We start from the raw sequence: 20,000 nt of genomic DNA, 5'->3' as shown, positions 1-20,000 counted from the left end.
ATCCGGAATGATAAGTAGGATTTTAACCGGAATACATTATGGCTGGATAGAATCAGGACAGACACTATATTAACATCAGCATCAATATTTTCTGGAACTTTCTTTAAAGCTCTGGCAAAGCTGCATAATGGAACGTCACCATGAATATATCTGAATATCTAATTGGTGGATGCTTGTACAAAGATGGGGGTTTTTTTCTATACAAATCAATCTCGGGTATATGAAAAAGAAGTGTAGAAAGCCAAAATGACATACAAATTGGTTTACTGTGGCACGAAGAGATCTAGTTATAAGGTGTATCAATTCTTTGCTTTCTGAAAGTAGCTGCAAGTGAGATTTGATACGCAAGACAGATTGTTTCAACGGTCATACAAAATGCATACGAAAACCGGAATGCGTTCAGACCTTTGAAAATAAGGAATTCTGGTGGAACATTTCCTTTGTAATAACAATCCGATGCAAGGGTAACAGACTTGTTATTGTTCGCTGAAAAGAGAAATAAAACGCATGCACTTTTGTAGAGGTCAGCTGCCCAGCAGAAAGTCAAAGCGAACGTCTATGGCGAAAGGAATAGAGAATTTTTAGACCCCGCTACTGGACGTACACTTACATTTACATGTATAATGAAGATCTGCATAAAAGACTTGAAGTACCACCGTTTTTTTTAAAGAAAGGGTAAACCAAACTCACGTGTCTCCACTTTCAGATCCGGAACATAAATGGGAGAATGATATCTTGCAAAGCATTCCAAAGATTTTCCTATTTGAGTTTCCTGAATGAACCTAGAAGCACAGCTATGCATATGCCACATACGCACGCGCGCACACAAACATATTCACAGCAAAGAAAGATTCATTAGTTTGGTAAAAGCTTCTAAACACACTATTGTCTCGTAGACAGACTAAAAAATCCGTCAAACTGTCTTGACTATAAAACAGAAGTGATGTCACTTTGACAGTGATCTGCTGAAATTCTGGTTCGCTGTCGATGTCGACGATGAATATTCAATACTTTGAGTAACTGGTTTATTCCTTAATTGAATTTGCTTAAGTGTGGTTGGGTATAAACTCGATATAATCGTAGCTACCATTAATGCAATCCTTGTCACTGCATGTGACAAGATGGGAATTTAAAAAACAGATACATTCCATTTGACAATCTGTCTGCTGATTTCATTTACAAAGCTTGAGTCAGCACGATGTTGATACGAGGTTTCGATCCGTCTACAAGGAATCAACTGCTGGACCACGTGACTGCAAAATGAAATTGTTAAACATTCGTCAACGGTGTGCCCGTGTGAATAATAGAAATATGCACACTAGTAAACGTACACTCATACATACACTTGCAAACACATATTTCGATAACAAAAACCTTTCCACAAAAAATTTAATCAACAAACAAAATAACACACATTCATAGCATTACAAACAATATCTAAATTTATACAATTATAGATGCACAAATTCATACATTCATGAAGATATAACACAAACGTTTATAAAAGTGTATATCTTTAACCTTTCATTTTCTGTCATTTCACTGCGGCCATGCTGGGGCACCACTTAGGGCTTAAATTTTTTTAAAGCCTGGTACTTATTTTATCGGTTCTTTTAATCGAATCACTAGGTTACGGGGACGTAATAAATCCAACACTGGTTGTCAAGCGGTGGTGGTGGGACAAACACAGGCACTAAGACACCACACACACACACAGATACATAGGTACATACATACATGCGACAGGCTTCTTTCAGTTTCCTCTTCCAAATCTACTCACAAGACTTTGGTCAGCCGGACGCTATCATAAAAACCACTTACTTGAGGTTCTGCGCAGTAGAATTGAACTCGCAATCGTGCATTTTGGAGGCAAGTTACCTCCATACATGTACATATAATATATTTACATTAATACATACATGTATACATACATATATATGTATATATACATACATATATATATACATAATATATATACATACATATATATATATATACATATACATACATACATATATATATATATATATATATATATTAACAATTAGGAACGGCCATAATAGGCCATTCACCCACTAGAAATAACAGCCAAATCTTCTACCGCAAATAAAGATCAATTCCGTAAACAGGAGAAAATTAAAAAAACATTTACCCTGTAATTTCTTGTACGGTATACCGTTTCATCCGCTGTTAATGGTAAACTAACCTGATTATTAAATCAAGCCAATCTTCCATAAGCCCTCGATTCTTCAGCAAGAAATAGCTCAAGTCGGAACAGATATTTACACGAGGCATACCCAATCTTGCCAAGGCAATATCTGACCTAAAATTTTCAAATCGTCGCACCGCGCCAAATTTATCGGCAGCAAATAAATATCAGCCGTCGATTCCATTACGGAATTAACCAAAAAATTCATAATTAATCAATATAGGGTGGCAAGGAAAATTTTGTAGAATTTTATTGCCACCAGCGGCCCAGTGGGAAAAAATTAAATAGTCATAGACCATTTTTAAGTTCAACATTAACAATTAAGGAACGGCCATAATAGGCCATTCACCCACTAGAAATAACAGCCAAAGCTTCTACCGCAAATAAAGATCAATTCCGTAAACAGGAGAAAATTAAAAAAAACATTTACCCTGTAATATCTTGTACGGTATACCGTTTCATCCCTGTTTAATGGTAAACTAACCTGATTAATTAAATCAAGCCAATCTTCTAAGCCCTCTGATTCTTCAGCAAGAAATAGCTCAAGTCGGAACAGATATTTACACGAGGCATACCCAATCTTGCCAAGGCAATATCTGACCTAAAATTTTCAAATCGTCGCACTCGCGCCAAATTTATCGGCAGCAAATAAATATCAGCCGTCGATTCCATTACGGAATTAACCAAAAAATTCATAATTAATCAATATAGGGTGGCAAGGAAAATTTTGTAGAATTTTATTGCCACCAGCGCCCAGTGGAAAAAAATTAAATAGTCATAGACCATTTTTAAGTTCAACATTAACAATTAAGGAACGGCCATAATAGGCCATTCACCCACTAGAAATAACAGCCAAAGCTTCTACCAGCAAATAAAGATCAATTCCGTAAAGGAGAAAATTAAAAAAACATTTCCCCTGTAATTTCTTGTACGGTATACCGTTTCATCCGCTGTTTAATGGTAAACTAACCTGATTAATTAATCAAGCCAATCTTCCATAAGCCCTCGGATTCTTCAGCAAGAATAGCTCAGTCGGAACAGATATTTACACGAGGCATACCCAATCTTGCCAAGGCAATATCTGACCTAAAATTTTCAAATCGTCGCACTCGCGCCAATTTATCGGCAGCAAATAAATATCAGCGTCGATTCCATTACGGAATTAACCAAAACATTCATAATAATCATATAGGGTGGCAAGGAAAATTTTGTAGAATTTTATTGCCACCAGCGGCCCAGTGGGAAAAAATTAATAGTCATAGACCATTTTTAAGTTCAACATTAACAATTAAGGAACGGCCATAATAGGCATTCACCCACTAGAAATAACAGCCAAGCTTCTACCGCAAATAAAGATCAATTCCGTAAACAGGAGAAAATTAAAAAAACATTTACCCTGTAAGTTCTTGTACGGTATACCGTTTCATCCGCTGTTTAATGGTAAACTAACCTGATTAAATTAAATCAAGCCAATCTTCCATAAGCCCTCGGATTCTTCAGCAAGAAATAGCTCAAGTCGGAACAGATATTTACACGAGGCATACCCAATCTTGCCAAGGCAATATCTGACCTAAATTTTTCAAATCGTCGCACTCGCGCCAAATTTAATCGGCAGCAAATAAATATCAGCCGTCGATTCCATTACGGAATTAACCAAAAAATTCATATTAATCATATAGGGAGGGTGGCAAGGAAAATTTTGTAGAATTTTATTGCCACCAGCGGCCCAGTGGGAAAAAATTAAATAGTCATAGACCATTTTTAAGTTCAACATAACAATTAGGAACGGCCATAATAAAATTCTACAACAATTTTCCTTGCCACCCTATATTGATTAATTATGAATTTTTTGGTTAATTCCGTAATGGAATCGACGGCTGATATTTATTTGCTGCCGATAAATTTGGCGCGAGTGCGACGATTTGAAAATTTTAGGTCAGATATTGCCTTGGCAAGATTGGGTATGCCTCGTGTAAATATTTGTTCCGACTTGAGCTATTTCTTGCTGAAGAATCCGAGGGCTTATGGAAGATTGGCTTGATTTAATTTAATCAGGTTAGTTTACCATTAAACAGCGGATGAAACGGTATACCGTACAAGAAATTACAGGGTAAATGTTTTTTTAATTTTCTCCTGTTTACGGAATTGATCTTTATTTGCGGTAGAAGCTTTGGCTGTTATTTCTAGTGGGTGAATGGCCTATTATGGCCGTTCCTTAATTGTTAATGTTGACTTAAAATGGTCTATGACTATTTAATTTTTTCCCACTGGGCCGCTGGTGGCAATAAAATTCTACAAAATTTTCCTTGCCACCCTATATTGATTAATTATATATATATATATATATATATATATATATATATATTATATATATATATATATATATAGACGGAGAGCACAATGTACCCAGTATGATATCAGTTCGGGAGATGGAGAGAGAGACAGAGAGAGAGATAGAGGCAGAAAGAAAGGAGAAAGAGTGACTGTGGGAATTAGAGAGTCAGAGATAATTTCGAGAAGTCAACATCAAACAAATCTCAGACCTACCATCAATAACATTGAAGCTGTCCGTTACCTACCACTGTTATTTACTGAGAAAACATTGGATCCCTCTCTCACATCGTTACACTTCTCTTCATCTCCCATGAAAGTGTGCGTGATTGTTGAGGAAGGGCTGTAATCATGCGTTCATATGCATGCATGTATATATACAAGTGTATCTGAATATATATAAGATGTCTGCATTTACACTTAAAAATACAAATAGGCTTTTAGGTACATCTATCTATCTATCTATCTATCTATCTATCTATCTATCTATCTATCTATCTATCTATCTATCTATCTATCTATCTATCTATCTATCTATCTATCTATCTATCTACATTTACATTCAAACACGTGTATACACGTGTTTGCATGTGTATAGATGTTTGTGTGTAAGTATATGCATTTGTGTATGTATGATTGTATATATGTGTGTATATGTTTGCGTGTGCATTAAAAACAAATGCCTTAATGTGCATGAAACAAACTAGATAAAATGCTCAAAATTTTGAGTTTACTAGGCATTGTGAAAGTGACATCGAAGTTACTCTCAATAAAATGATGTAAGTGAGCGATTGAATATGTACGCACTGAGGATGGGTATGTGTGTGTATAAACATTTACATATCCATTGATAGCAAATATATACACATGTAATATGTTTATATAATGTCTGCTTCAAACATTCTGTTTCATTCATTGCCTAAAACACAAATGAACGAACAAACACGCACACACTCACACAAATATATGTGTGTGCGTGTGCGTATGTGTGTGTGTGTGTGCGTGTGTGTGCGTGTGCGCGTGTGTGTGCGTGTGTGTGTGTTTGTGTATCAAGGAGACAGAGAGAGAGAGAGATTGGGAAACTGGTGTGTATATAGATGGTTATATATTTATATAGTATGTTTTTGTAATGTATATTTAGAAGAAATATTTGTTTAATATCACGAGTACGATGTATTTATATACGCATATGCAAATAAAAACATACCCATGCATCTATATACGTGCCTGTGTGTGTGTATTTAATTCATATATAATGGTTATACAATATACAGCTTAACTATCTATCGCACACAGACTCGCACAACACGCGCACACACACATACACAGACACATATATATTGTGTGTGTGAAAGGCCGGTAGATCTGCAATTAATTTCACTCCGGTCTCTTATCCCAAATCCTTTGCATTTGACTAGAGATATTTATTTAATTTTACCCATATTTGGAACAATATTAAACTAAATAACAAACATAATGACCTCGACGAATAAGGGTGCGCATAAGTATACGTAACCGTATGTGTTTATGGTTAATTCAACTGCTCTGGGAATATTGCGTCCCCACTCTGCTCCGCCATATATATATATATATATGGTGGAGCAGAGTGGGGACGCAATATTATATTTAATATATATATTATATATATATATATATATATTATGGCGGAGCAGAGTGGGGACGCAATATATATATATATATAATATATATATATATATATTATATATATATATATATATGCGTGTGTCTGTACATATATGTATATCACTGTATGTATAGCTATATATATATAGATGTATATACATACATAAACACGTATGTGAGCGTGAGTGTTTTTGATGTGTTTAAGCAAACATCTAACTATGTAATGGCAAGTTTTTGAATAAAAGTTTGTGTTGGTAGATATATGTTCGTTTGAGTATTTAACGTTTGTTTTTCTATTTTAGACATTTTCTCACAAAAACAAACGAAAAAATTATTTGTAAGATTTTAAAATTTCATTTCCTTATAGAATTGAATTGTTCCCCCGCTCTTAATCTTTTTAACATTCGCCAGAAATGTACCAGATGTCTGTGCATATATATATTATATATATATATATTATATATATATAATATATATATATATATATATATATATTGTGTGTTTGTGTATGAATGAACGTTTGCGCTTTTTTTGTATGTATGTATACGATTTTAAGTTTATGCCTGTGTAAAATATGTATATAAAATGTATCTATAGATACGTGGGCTTATAAGTAAAATGCATGTAATGTGTTAGATAATGTATATATATATATAACAGACGAAAATCGTTCTTTTATTCCATATAAGACTGTATATGATGTATGTGAGCATATACATTTATATATATATATATATATATGTATGTATATAATAAAATCCAATATGACATAATTTGCGCGTGTGTGTGTGTGTGTGTAGTTTCTAATATAATCCGGCTACGAAACTGTTTAATCAGGTTACCACTTTCTGTATTAAACCAAAACGTGTCTGATAAAAGACTTTGTAGACAGAAACATTTTACTTCGCTCTCCACATTCATCCATATTCGTAGTAACTTTTAAAAACGTTTCGATTTTCCTTTTCAGCCCTCTATAATATACATACTTTGTGAATACCATAGAAAGATTAAAGACTCACAACTAAAGTTTTGCTTAATGCTGTTATAAAATTTGGAAAGTACATTACGTTTTCGACTTTAGTATATCAACAGAAAAACTAGAGATGCTGACGAAGCGCAAAAAGGTAGAATTGCACGTCAAGCATTCCGCCTGCGCTGCTGCGTAGTGTCTCATCTACTACTGATATATCATTAAGTTATTTAGCACAGTACGTCCATAAAAGATATTATGTGAGCGTGTGTGTGTGTGAGAGAGAGAGGGGGAGAGAGAGAAAGAGAGAGAGAAAGAGAGACAGAGAAAGAGTTGCAGTTGGGAGATAAAAAATGTATTGGGTTTATGCTTAGGAAAAAATGAAAGGAAAAGTATTTTACGTTTCGAGTCTACGCTCTTCTCCAAAAAGAAAAGTACTGTGTGTGCATATGCCCTCCACTCATATGTGTGTGTGTGTGTGTGTGTGTGTGTGTGTGTGTTTGTTGTGTGTGTGTGTGTGTGTGTGTGTGTGTGCCTGTGTGTGTTTGTGTGCTTGTGTGCGTGCGCATGAATGTATTGATAACTATTCAAATGGGAATACGATATAGTTACCAGGTAATATAACTTCTACCAATTATTTGAGATTGATGTTTAGATACCAGTTGAATCTAGTTCAGCTACCAACGCCACCTTCAAGGTCTGTTCTAATTGGCTTACGTCGTTGTGAGGGAAGGGGAGGTAATTTAGTACTGCTTCTCACCGGTGTCCACCAAATTACCTAACACTAGCTTCCTGTGGCATCCGGCATTTTGGTTTCGTTACAAGCATATTATATCTTGACACCTCCACCCAGGAGACAAACGCGAGATAGATGGATGGACAGAGAGGCACACAGACAAATAGATGGATATGTAGAAACGTATGTATGCATGACAACACATTGAGTGCGTGCATGTGTGTCTGTGTGTGGTGGGTGTATATGCGTTTGCGTGTGTATAACTAATCTACTAATGATGTAGACAAATTGTTAATATGTTAATATATCTTCAATTATTGATTGCGTGATGTAGTTTGTGCAATGTATGAATTGTGCAACGTGGGTCTCTCCGAATGGTGCCTGTCTGTCTCCCACCTTAATACTTCCATTCACCGTTCTCTCTCCTCCTCTCTCTCTTTATATATATATATGTATAATATATATATATATATATATATATATATTATATATATATATATATATAATGTAGATAGATAGATAGATATATACACATGTACATATTATATATATATATACACACATATATACCTATGTACACATACATATATATATATATATGCATATATATATATATATATATATAATATATTATATATATACACGTATACATATACATGTACATATATTCAAACATTATATAACATATATATATACATATATATAGGTACATATGCATAGGTACACACACACACACATATATATCCATATACATATATATATATACATATGCATACACACACACACACACACACACACATATATATATATATGTATATACATGCTTCTAGATATGTCGCTATACTTGCATATGCATTCATATATGCATATATGTGTGTGTGTGCGTGTAAGTGTACTTATGAATTAACGTATATTTATTTATGTCTGTATATAGAAATGTGTGTTTGTATGTAAATATACGGGTACAGATATATGTATCTGTAAAACCTCATGCACACACACACACACACACACACACACAACACACACACACACACACATACACACACACACACACAACCGAAATTGCAATACCATTCCCAAATTTTATCCTCAATATCATCAATCACATCGATTGACTAATAACATTTCAGATTCGGGAGTGGTGTCACGTGACTTAGTGGTATGGTGATGGTCTCGGTGTTAGAATATTGGTTCCAGCAGGTATTATCGATAGAGATCGATGGGTTGGGAGAGGGGGGAGGGCGCAATCAGGCTTGGTGTTTATTGAACGTTCAGCTCTATGTAGGCATTTCACTACAGCTGTTCAGTGCTCTCAACCGGAAATGCTTATCTAATTCATCGTCAGCGTCGTATAGGTGGTTGGTGGGGGTGGGGTGGAATGGGTGATGGTGGTGGCGGGATGTCGGGATCGTTGTCCTTGTCGGTGTCGTCTTCGCCATCACCGCCCTCCTGTATTGAGTTCGTTTTTCAGTGCCATGGTCTTTGTACAACTATATATACTTCTATTTATATATGCATACATATATACACTGCATACATATAGATATATACATTGCATATATATACCTCTCCCTACATACATACATATATATCCTTTTACATATATATATATATTATGAGTAACAAAGATGTACAGGTGTCAATTCATTACGGCCGTTTCAAGCGACTCTTTTAAGGACCAACCAAATGCTTTAACATATTCGTGTCATCAACTGGAACTCAAATATTTACATTGATTCCACTGCTATTTGGCCAATATATATATATATGTATATATATATATATAATACAAAAGGGTAAAAAATAAACAGCAAAACTGGAAGAATTCAGTAAGGTTTTAACGTTTCGAGGATATGATCAACGGAAATGATAGATGAGGAGTGAAAAAGAAAGATATACGCGCGCATGCACGCACGCACACACACACACACACACACACACACACCACACACACACACACACACACACGCGCGCGCCGCGATTATGCATTGCATATAAATGTATGTTCTACGCGTAGGGGAAAACGGAATGCCTTCGAACAAAGACCAACTGGATCAAAGCAGACCTACGCTTACAGAACGATAAGGAACTTCGGCTATACATTGTTCCAAGAATTTCGTCCTCTTTTTAACTTGATCCAGAAGGCTTTATGGTCGGGGACATACCCACCATGACCATCCTGTCTACATTTCATAAATTGTGGTATTCCTTCTTTTAGTAGGGAAGGCGCCGCGCGTGGCTTTTTACAGGGCCTGCGAAACAAGTGGGACCCCTGACATGAATCATTGCAATATTGTATGTATGTTAGGGATCGGATACAGGGCCGTCTTAGCAGCATTATGGGACCTCGAGGTGCGAAACAGAACATTACCAATTGGTCGATAACTGATGAAGAATTACGGACCTTCCGTTTGATTCCCATCCATTTTTACATTTAGTATACGTCAAGTCGTTTGTTTATTTACCATATATTTTTTCATTTATTAAGTAATGGAACGCAACACACCGAATTTGCATTAACAAGCAAGTTTTACATATACTAGCAGTATCGCCCGTGCTCGTGTTTGTTTCGACCCTTTAGAATTGGAATTCTCTTTAAGTGAACATTTTTCTGGTTGAAATACACCGAAAAATGGCGACACAGCTGTCAAAAAATCGTAAAAAAATAAGGATTTTCATATAAAAAAAGCATCTTTTTGATGTAAAAAATTTTTGATGGACCGATTTGAATTTTATCTTCTACGGAATGAAGAGCAAGCTTTCTTCTATCATACTATCAATTTTAGTCAACTTTCGCCGCAGGGTCTCGGAGGAGATAGTGTTAGTTGAAGGCTGCCAAACCTGCCACACACAGACAACTCAGCTTTAGATATACATTTTCTACGATGATTTTTGTTAAGCGATGTCGATTTTAAAATTCTTTGAATGATGTTTCTTTGTTCGTTACGTTTATATGTTCGTTAACGCCTCCTAGACCATTTGTAGAATGACAACGAAACTCAAACCAGCAACTTCCCTAATCCTAGGGAATGTCCTAAGGGGGTTTATTTTTTATTAGGGCCGCTTAATCGGGGACCCACTGACCTCCCCCTATTTTTACTGGGTTTTAAACTAAATACATGGTATTGGTGACCAAATCCAAGCACTGACAATGAGTTTCAAACTATGAACTCTCTGGGAGTATCGTAAAAAGGTTCAATTTCTGAAGAGCCGCTTAAATGGGGGCCCCGCTGACTCTCTATTTTTACTGCATTTAAATCTCTCTTACGCTTATTGATTAAACCACGATCAGCATCATTGCTTAGTACATTTGCAGAAATGAGTTTCATTGCTCAAGGGTAGAGGGCTACGAAGCGCACCGATAGTGGGGCCGAAGGGCTCAAAGATCCTCTCCGCAGGATCTATCCCGAATGCTGCCCGAAAGGCGGCTTCAATGCTAGTTTTATAAGCCTGAAGCTTATAGGCGATCACTTTCTAAGGAATATAGTTTAATTTTGGGGCATATAAAGCCTCGATGGAAAAAAAATTGGATTTTCCGTATATTTAGCGTGTGTGTGTCCACCATCATTTTACACAACCAGCGATGGGCTGCCCGTAGCTTATCGGTTCGACAAAAGAAACCAAAAAAAAAATAAGTAAAAAGCTTAAAAGAAGTCCTGGAGACGATTCATTCAAATAAAAGCTTTTCAATGCGGTGCTCCAGCATGACCGCAGTTTAAGGAGTGAAACAAATAAAATAAAAAGAAAGATCCTTCATAGAAACAGTCTCCGTCTAGGAACCTCATTATTGATTAAATCGTGTATGTTACATTTTTAGAGTAAAATGCGTGATTTGAGGGAGTATTTTAGCTGCTATTTCAAACAGATTGAAGTGACTGGATGATGGTTCCCCCTAGCATCCTCTAGCTGCAATTTTGAGTGACATATTGGATTATATAGTTTGAGATTAAAATGCGTCTAAAAAAACATACTAATAAAAAAAAACCTGTTTATTCACGGCTCGAAGGCATTTCATCATTGGTCGTCAGGATCAAAGTTGTGTTGGGGATAAAACAACAACGACAATAATAACAACAAGATACCTGGCCGTGTTCCATTGCAAAAGATTAATATAATTAAGTCGAGTTGCCAGCTGTTGGCATCGAGTTGAGAAAATAAAAACAAGACGTCATCGATACGGCTGTGAATTCGTATCGATCTGCTTAATTCGGCGAAAATCAAAACCAAAAACGCACGCCAAAAACAAAAGTACAAAAAACAAGAAGCATAAAGAGCCAAAGCAATAATAACAATAATAATAGTAATGATGATGATGATGATGATAATAATAATAATAGTAATAATAATAATGATAATAATAATAATAATAATAATGATAATAATAATAATAATAATAATAATAATGATAATAATAATAATAATAATGATGATGATTTTTATTTATAATAATAAAAATGATAAGAATAATAGTTATGATGATATGCTGTTTAGTTAATTTTTAATTTAAATTAAAACAGGGGCGGATGGGCTTCGTCTTTGCGCGTGTGTAAATGCGTTTGTATGCTTGCGCGTGGACATTTTAGCCAATGAAATCTTTCCATCAGTATCTCCACGAACACATTACTGTTAGTATAAGAGGCGAGTACACATTCATAGATGAGTGCACACATATGTATGTTTGCGTATATATATATATATATATATGTGTGTGTGTGTGTGTGTGTGTGTGTGATTGAGTTAGTGTGTGTGTATCGATGCATATATTTATATACGTGTATATACACATATATTATGCAAATGTATATATACATAAATATATATATATATATATATATATATATATATATTATATATATATATATATATGTATACATACACACACACACTCGTTGTACTACGCACTCACATATATACATAGGTGTTTACATATCCATGTAAGATTGTGTGTGTGTGGTTGTGTGTATTAACCAGATGATATATTTACATGTGTGCATGTGTGTGTTTATATGAAATGGCAATGTGTACGTATATGTGCTCCGACTCTTCTGTCTATGTGTGTGTGTGTGTGTGCGTTATGTGTATTGGTGTGTATAAATGCGTTCATGTATGTATGCAAGTGAAAATACATGGCTGTATGTATGTTTCTATTTTTTTTTATGGAATCCATATCACAATAATTCAAAGAACGGCAACAAAAATGACATCAGCAACAACAACAACAACAACAACGATAATTTCAGAGAAAAAGAAAATTTACTGAATCAGTTTTTCATCCATTAGTCACAAACAAAAACCAACAATATATAAACAAACAAACTAATAAACACACATAAATCAATTTAAAACAGAAAATGACAATCCTCACCCCGATCACGTGATTTAACCTATATCGGTGTCTCATTTGAAACTGAGAAAATTTAATTAATCGATTACGTGACGTTATATTAACCTTGTTAGTTTTTCCAATATATATAATATATATATATATATATATATATATATATATATATATATATATATACAGGCGCAGGCGTGGTTGTATGTTGTGTGTTAAGAAGCTTGCTTCCCACCCACATGGTTCTGGGTTCAGCCCCACTGCGTGGCACCTTAGGAGTGTATTTGGGATGTATGTATATTTATGTGTGTATGTCTTTGTCTCTGTGTATGTTCCCTATCACAGCTTGACAACTGGTGTTGGTGTGTATATGTCCCTGTAACTTAGCAATATATATATATATATGTGTGTGTGTGTGTGTGTGTGTGTATGTGTGTGTGCGTTTGTGTGTGTGTGTGTGTATAATTATTCCAAAATAATAATATATATAGTTATATATTATATATATATATGTATATATATATATATATATAATTCTTCCAAACTAAAAAAAAACGGTGAAAAAACCAAGAAAAAACAACAACGCGTAGACGCAAGGTACAGGCAAGGTATTAATAAGACGTTAAGAGAAGGAAAGAAAGGGTCTTTTACGTTTCGAGCAAACCTCTTCTTCAGAAACTGGAGAAGTTGTCATTTTGAAGAAGCTTTCTCTTTGAACTACAGTCTCAAATGAAGTTCTCTGCGACGAAATTCCAGGGCGAGAGTCTTCGCCCTTTTTGTGAATATCGATCTTTTATATGAGATACACGTTGTTAAATTGATAACTGCTGTCTCGTGATTTACTGAAACATATCTTCCTAGATACCTCGCTATACCGAGATGATCTCTGTCATTGAGGAGGCAAAATTATGCCGTGACAGTGGTATGTGTGGAGTCTGCTGTCAGCTATGCAAGCATTTTCTTTTTACACGGTGTCCTTAAGAAGTTTTTCTTCCGAGACAAAAGCACAGGGCGAGCATCGGTCGACGCTTGTATGTAGATGAAATTGTCTTAAATGATGCAAACATCGTTAAGTTGATCTCAGCGGCTTCAAGATTTATAGATATATATATTCAAATATTGATAGAAACACAATCATATATAAACGGAGGCATGGCTGTGTGATTCCGCGTTCAGTCCCACTGCGTGGCACCTTCGGCAGGTAATTACTACTATAGCCACCGGCCAAAGACATGTGAGTGGATTTGGTTAAAGCATTCCCTTCTCTCTCTCTCTCTCTCTCTCTCTCTCTCTCATATATAATATATATATATATATATATATATATATATATATATAATATATATATATATATATATATACACAGATATACATGTGTATATATATATATATATAATACTGTAATTGTTCCATGTTGTTGTTTTTTTGTTTCCCGTTTGGATTAAAATTATATATATATATACCTGTCTGTGTGTATCTTTGTGCCTGTGGTTGCCCCCCAATGGTGCTTGAGGGAAACTGAACGAAACCCGTCGTATGTGAGTGCGTGTGTGTTTCGCCACCATCACTTTTGACAACCGGTTTTGATGTGTTTACGTCCCCGTAACTTAGCGGTTCGGCAAATGAATCGATTGAATAAACACTAGGTTTCGATTTTTGAAGGCAGTGCTGCGACATGGCCGCAGTCTAATACCTGAAACAAGTATAAGTTAAATGATATATCTGCGTTAATGTCAGTATGTTTGTAGTCGAAAGATAATTTTAAAAAACCTCCGAATATGGCGCTTTGCATCTACAACCAATCAAAATGTGAAACAATTTCCATGAGATCATTCGACCAAAATTAGTGAAATACTTGCAGAAATAAACAGAAAAACAATTACAGAACACAGTGGATGGAATTCAAAGTAATAAATCTTACAAGTGGGAAGACGTTTTCAATTAACCAACACACACACACATACATACACACATAACAGGCGCGCGCGTGCATACGTGGGCATGTGTATGTAGATGCTCTAGTGTGTATGAGTGTAAACCTCTGTACAATTACTTTCAAATAAAAGCCGAGTACGTTCTAATATTGTAAATGAAGCTAAAAATATATGATTATACAGTTAAATATTTACCAAACTATGTGTGTCTATACGCGCCACTGTCTGTACGTTCTACGTCGGTGTGAGTATGACCTTGCGTGCACGTATATAAATATATGTATAAACATATGTATACACACACACACACACACACACGCACAAGCTTATCTGCACGTTGGTGTGTGCTTATGACCTTGCGTGCATAATATGTATATGTATACATACATATATATATATAATATATATATATATATATATATATATATATATATACATATTATTGTGTGCATAATATATATATAATATATATATATATATATATATATATATATATATATATAGTATGTATATATATGTATACATATATATATATATGTATATAATATGTATACATATATATATACACACACGTATATACATACATATATACATACATATGTATGTAGACATATATACATATATATACATGCATATATATATATACACACACTCACACACATATGTGTGTGTATATATATATATAGACATACATACACACACACAACCATTCATATTCATACAAGTTTAAATAAGTATATATACGCATGTATGTGTGTGTTATATATATATGCGTGTGTGTATGTATGTGGTATGTTTTCCATTATATGCCGATATAACTGCGTGTGCTTGCGTATAGATACAAATTTTGGGGATTGACAGATATACAAATAGACATATGAAATATACATGTCCACCGAGCTAATTCAGTATTTGAACAAATCCCGCGTGGCGTCGTTAGATTCACTTCTAAATAACAAACCAATTATTCATACATCGTCCGCCATATTTCCAACATTAAATTCGTCGGTAATGTCTAATATTTTCTAAATGAGAACTTTAACCATTAGTTGGGTATTTACTTAGCACTTCTCAACATACTTCGGCAAACAATCATTGTCTCTGGCTTTCTCTGTGTTGGTGTGTGTGTGTGTGTTGTATGAGCACGTATACATGTGTATGTATGTATGTATGTATGTATGTATGTATGTATGTATGTATGTATGCATGCATGTATGTATGTATATATGTATGTATGTATGTATGTATGCATGTGCATGTATGTATGTTTATATCTGCGTATGACTATATGTATATATTATATATATATATTCTGATGTATGTATACATGTATATGTATGTATATATGTGTGTATATATATATGTACATGTGTGCTTGTGTATATATATATATATATTTATTAATATGTCTAGCTGTACATATATCTGTATCTAACTAACTATCTATGTTTATATACACACAAGCACACATACATGTACATATATATACACACACATATATACATACATGTATATATGTTTGTATATATATATATATATTTTAATATGTCTATCTGTACATATATCTGTATCTATCTATCTAACTATCTACATTTATATATATGTGTGTGTGTGTGTGTGTGTGTATACACATACACGCAAACACATACACCCAAAATACATGTATTCTGTTGAACGCTCGACAGTATATTTCACCGTAATCTGTAAGGATATATGTATGCAAATATATATATATATATATATACACATATATATTAGTGTTTTTATGTGTAAGTGTGATTATCACTGAATAAATGGCGAAAGTTGAAGTCTCAGACAACTTAAAATATTTAATGAATTTTATTCCACTAAATTTATAGTTTCACCTTCAATAAGTGTGTAGTTATTTTCAAATTGGTCAATAACAAATAACACACACACACATACACACATACACACATTCGCACCTGTATGTGCACATGTACTAAATATAGATGTAACTTGGCAACATGTGTCGTTCAGTGTTTCTGTTATAAACCCTACCTTAGTGCTAACTATTACGTCAGGCGATATCATTTACGTAACCGTAGAAATTAGAATCTTTAACCTAACATGTTACGAAAATCGTTGTGAGCTCCACGTAATCGGGAAAGCAATGTAACAAAATGCTTCTATTATCCATCTGCTTGTCTGTTTGTCTGTCTATACTGTGTGTGTGTGTGTGTTTTACCTTGGAATTTACTTTAAGTACGTCCACAGGAATCGCTATCAGATACTATTATATAACGAAAATAGATCGCTTTGCTGATAATATATCTAATATATAACTGAAAATCCGTAAATATTAGTGGATATATATATATACATATGTGTGTGTGTGCGTGTGTAGGGAGAGAGACAGATGAGGGGGGAGGGGAGGAAGAAAGGGTCCCAAAGCCTGCTGGTATCGGTCGTTGAGCTGACGTCTCAATAAAATGATTGAGATGAAGAAAGGGGAGCAGTATCTTATTAAAAAAAGTACTCCTAGTTTTGTACAAGACCCATAGAGAATAACAAAAGAAACCAACTGCAGACTTCTTGCAGGCAACGCTGCCTGAGCACAGATATATAAAAAAAAAGCGTTCCCAGCATAGCCAACACGTCTTTTTATTGGCGCACACAGTGCTTTTTGGACTACTTTATCCAGCGCAGCCCACTTCTTTTTAAGCTACGGAAGGTCTGGTATAAGTGTAATTTGGTTAATGTTCTTAGCACGTAAAGGTATTGCACAGCGTAACGATTGCCACTTGGGGCAAAGAAATGACTGGCAGCACAGGTGACAAACCTTTCAAAACGTGCAGTTTTGGAAAGAATTTAAAGTAAGGGGTTGTTGCGACTGAAATGGCTGGGAATAACTAACACAGTGGCGGTTCCATGATAGTGGAGGTCTATCAGCAAAATATCCCAGTCATAACCATCACAGTTTTTTTTTAAATTTTATAAGCCGACATTATGAGGTCATTTGTCTATCTTAGAACGCTTTTCGTTACATATCTATGCTCAGTCAGCGTTTTCTTGTAGTAAAGAAAAACAACAAAGGTGTCAGCTACAACAAAAATGGCACCGATGCCAACTGTAATAATGGATGCTCGATTTGAGCAAAAATACGAAAGACATAAATATATCAAAATGTTTCTAGAAATATGATTAAAATCTGTTTGTCACCGTTTAAGAAAGGTGCAGCAACGAAGTGTATATATGTTCTGGTACATACATTAATAAAGTTATATTTTTTATACCCTTCTATAACCACACCCAAATTATAGAGTTTCACCAGCTTAGGGCAAGGAATTCGGTTAGTGGGAATATAATGCAACTAAAATTGGTTAAAAAATAAACAACATGCATACAACCATATATGGTGTACTGTTCCGTTGTTGATAGGATCAACACACACACACACGCACATACACACACACATACGCACGATTATGAGGTAGTATATTATTTTAGAAATCACAGACAAAGAAAACAAATATATTTATTTCAGTTTATTTGTTTTTAAAAAGTCACTTTAAATGTCTGGAAATATAAATTATTAATAAATACTCGCATGTGCATATATACATATGTCTGTATATATTATATATATATATATATATATATATATATATATATATATATATTATGTATATATATATGTATATATATATTCACTTATGTGTATATGCGTGTCTGTGTCAATAAAAACACTGGCCAATATAGTTGCAAGTTTGTTTACTTGTTTAACATTAAACGTTTCGTACATATTCTCTCATTGATGTTTTCTTTTACACACACACACACACACACACACACCACACACACTACCATACACAATACGCTTGCAAGGATATATATATAGAGAACGAAGAGAGGATGAAATAGCTGTAACTGTGTAACGTGTCATAAATGTAATCAATAAACATAGCGTACAAGTACCTTATCGATCAGTTAGAGAGTGTATAAATTCATTTTCAAATTTTCAGACTGAAGACCCCCATGAGATAACTTACTGAATTGTGTTATATTTCTGCAATAAAAATTATCCTAAAACTAATACATAAAATAAAAGAAACACTAAAAATACTATGTGGTCAGTGTCGAAACCCTACAGCGGTCTTATTTTCATGAAGTGCTAAATGAAACAATGTTTCAGAGAAAATTTATTAAAATAAGAAATAAGGAAATATGTTCGCTCTTCTATCTTTTACTTGGTGCAGTCATTAGAATGCGGCCACGCTGGGGCTACGCCTTGAAGAATTTTTAATCGAGTAATTGACCCTAGTACGTATTTTTTAAGCGTGGTACTTGTTTATCCGGCTTCTTTTGATTAACCACTAAGTTACAAGGAGATTAACTCACCAACACTGATTTTCAGACGATGGTGGGGGGGTCAAACACAAACAGAAAGACACGCGCACGCACACACACACACACACACACACACACACACACACACATACACATACAGGAGGTGCAAAAGTAGGTATATAGTAAGTATCACGTCAACGTTATAATACTTAATTCATTAGAATTATTAGCACATTAAATTAGTCAACCTGATTATTGATATTTTCAGTGTCATTAATCATAATAATTCATTTGTCATAACTACAATAATACTTTTATCGTAACTTTATATTTTGTTTTGATAAAAATAAATCAGTGTTGTACGCGTTTTCTTTCTTTTTTTTTTTTTTAACTTTTGCACCACCCTGTATACACGGGGCTTCTTTCAGTTTCTGTCTACCAAATCCATTCACAAGACTTTGGTCATCCCTAGGCTATAGTAGAAGACATTTGCCTAAGTTGCCACACAGTGGGTCTGAACCTGGAAC

This window comes from Octopus sinensis, linkage group LG24 (assembly GCF_006345805.1).
Source record: "Octopus sinensis linkage group LG24, ASM634580v1, whole genome shotgun sequence".
In the NCBI taxonomy this organism is placed as follows: domain Eukaryota; kingdom Metazoa; phylum Mollusca; class Cephalopoda; order Octopoda; family Octopodidae; genus Octopus; species Octopus sinensis.
Note: the sequence above shows the minus strand (reverse complement) of the source record.